A 2,870-nucleotide genomic window follows, 5' to 3' on the forward strand; every position below is an offset into this window, starting at 1 on the left:
AAAAATACAAAAATTAGCTGGGCATAGTGGTGTGCACTTGTAGTCCCAGCTAGTCAGGAGGCTGAGGTGGAAGAATCACTTGAACCTGGGAGGCAGAGGTTGCAGTGAGCCGAGATTGCACCACTGCACCCCCGCCTGGTGACAGAGTGAGACTCCGTGTCAAAAAAACAAAAAACCTTCAAAAATTATATATATATTATCTATATATATAGTGCGTAAATATAGATAATATATATGTATAAAGTGTGTATATATATAACATATATATAAAGTGACATTTATCCAAAGAAAAAAAATGACAAGATGTCCATCCCTTGGCTCCCTTCCCTCCCCCCTCCAACTACTCCTCAGCCCCCCAAGGTTGAACCCTGGCTGCGACTAGGTAGCAGGACAGCCCCTCAGATGAGGTCAGCAACACTGAGGGGCACGTCCTGAATAGGGGTGTTATAGAAGGTCTCTGTCTCGAAGAGTCCTCTTGACTTCCTCTGTCACCATGTTAATAGCCATAGCCACACCCTTATGGCCAAACTGTCCACCTCACAGAGTCTGTGGATATAGTTTTCCCTGTTGGTGGGAAGGTCATAGCTGATGACTAAAGAAACGTGCTGTACATCAATGGCTCCGGCCAGCAAGTCAGCGGTACTAAAACTCTGCTAGAGCCGGAAGCAAACGCCCTTCTTATCACATCTCATTCCTTTTGGTCCATATCTCCATGCATGGCAGAGAGAGTGTGAGAGTGAAATCTTGAGCATGCACCTTCTCGGCGAGCCAGTCCACCTTCCTTCAGGTGCGGATGAAGGTGACTGCCTGGCTGATGGTCAGGGTTTCATGCAACTCACACACATTGGGTCTGGCATCTAGCTTCAACTCCTGCCTTTCCACATTGATGTAGAATTGGCAGATACCCTCCAGGGTCAACTCTTCCATCTTTTTTTTTTTTAAAAGATGGGGTTTCACCATGACGACTAGGCTGGTCTTGAACTCCTGACCTCAGGTGATCCACCCACCTTGGCCTCCCAAAGTGCTAGGATTACAGGTGTGAGCCACCACGCCTGGCCTTTTTTTTTTTTTTTTTTTTTGCAGACAGAGTGTTGCTCTGTCACCAGGCTGGATTGTAGTGGCACGGTCTCAGCTCACCACAACCTCTGCCTCCCAGGTTCAAGCGATTCTCCTGCCTCAGCCTCCCAAGTAGCTGGGACCACAGGTGCATGCCACCACGCCCAGTTAATTTCTGTATTTTTAGTAGAGATGGGGTTTCACCATGTTGGCCAGGATGGTCAATCTTTTGACCTCATGATCTGCCCGCCTCTGCCCCCCAAAGTGCTGAGATTACAGGCGTGAGCCACCGTGTACGGCAAGGGCTGCTTTTAAATATTCCTTCTATGTCTAGGCTGAGTTTCACTCTGTGAATAGCCTTGAATTTGTTTTTATGGACGCCCAGTATTCATGACACAGGTGGATGTTATGATGCTGAGATGAGGGAGGATAGGTCTAGTTGTAGTTGCCCTCACTGATATATCCATGCCTTGGGGAAATACAGGTACACATGTTAATTAGCTAAAATCTTATAGAGTGAGTCCCATGACAGTTGGGTCATAATTCTCCTTTAAATGGGACTTTGATTCACATAACTTGTATGCCCCAAAGCTTCCTTCTCACAATTTGATAATTGCTTTCTATCAAATTTGCACACATAACAAAGTACATATGCCTATAAATTATAGAGGACAATTTAATTCTTTTTTTTTTTTTTTTTTTGAGTCGGAGTTTCGCTCTTGTTGCCCAGGCTGGAGCCAGGCTGGAGTGCAATGGCGCAATCTCGGCTCACCGCAACCTCCGCCTCCCGGGTTCAGGCAATTCTCCTGCCTCAGCCTCCCGAGTAGCTGGGACTACAGGCGTGCGCCACCATGCCCAGCTAATTTTTGTATTTTTAGTAGAGACGGGGTTTCACCATGTTGACCAGGATGGTCTCGATCTCTTGACCTCGTGATCCACCCGCCTCGGCCTCCCAAAGTGCTGGGATTACAGGCGTGAGCCACCGCGCCCGGCTGACAATTTAATTCTTAAAACAACATTTTAACATTTGTGCTTGTAAATTTTTGTTCTGGAGATACCTTTAGGAGACTTTTGGTCCTCTTCCCAATAGAAGTATTTTTGGAGTGCTTTTTCCAGTCAGCTTATTGCAGAATTGTTTAAACTAATACTAATTTTACTGCAGTAATTGAAATAAATGTTTCCAGGTCAAGCGCAGTGGTTCACACCTGTAATCCCAGCACTTTGGGAGGCCAAGGTGGGCAATCACCTGAGGTCAGGAGTTTGAGACCAGCCTGGCCAACATGGTGAAACCCCGTTTCTACTAAAAATACAAAAATTAGCGTGGTGTGGTGGCAGGTGCCTGTAATCCCAGCTTCTCAGGAGGCTGAGGCAGAAGAATTGCTTCAACCCCGCAGGCAGATGTTGCAGTGAGCTGAGATAACATCATTGCACTCCAGGCTGGGTGACACAGTGAGACTCCATCTCAATCAATCAATCCATCATAAGTGTTTCCATTTTGAAAATGTCTGCTGGAAAAATAAAGATTTGCAATTCAAATGAATGGGGAGATTCTTAGATTGTGGTAAAATGGATGTTTATACTTAATTTTTTTCTTTTTTTCTTTTTTTTTTTTTTTTGAGACGGAGTTTCACTCATGTTACCCAGGCTGGAGTGCAATGGCACGATCTCGGCTCACCACAACCTCCGCCTCCTGGGTTCAGGCAATTCTCCTGCCTCAGCCTCCTGAGTAGCTGGGATTACAGGCATGCACCACCATGCCCAGCTAATTTTTTGTATTTTTAGTAGAGACGGGGTTTCACCATGTTGACCAGGAT

The 2,870-nt window shown here is 45.9% G+C and overlaps 1 pseudogene; it reads right to left on the bottom strand.

Moving 5' to 3' along the window:
* Nucleotides 1-398: 398 nt before the first annotated feature.
* LOC116540075 lies at nt 399-927 on the bottom strand (annotated as a pseudogene).
* Between the last annotated feature and the right edge of the window lie 1,943 nt (nt 928-2,870).

The sequence above is a fragment of the Sapajus apella genome, unplaced genomic scaffold (genome assembly GCF_009761245.1).
Source record: "Sapajus apella isolate SASKATOON/1434 unplaced genomic scaffold, GSC_monkey_1.0 scaffold136, whole genome shotgun sequence".
NCBI classification, from domain to species: Eukaryota; Metazoa; Chordata; class Mammalia; order Primates; family Cebidae; genus Sapajus; species Sapajus apella.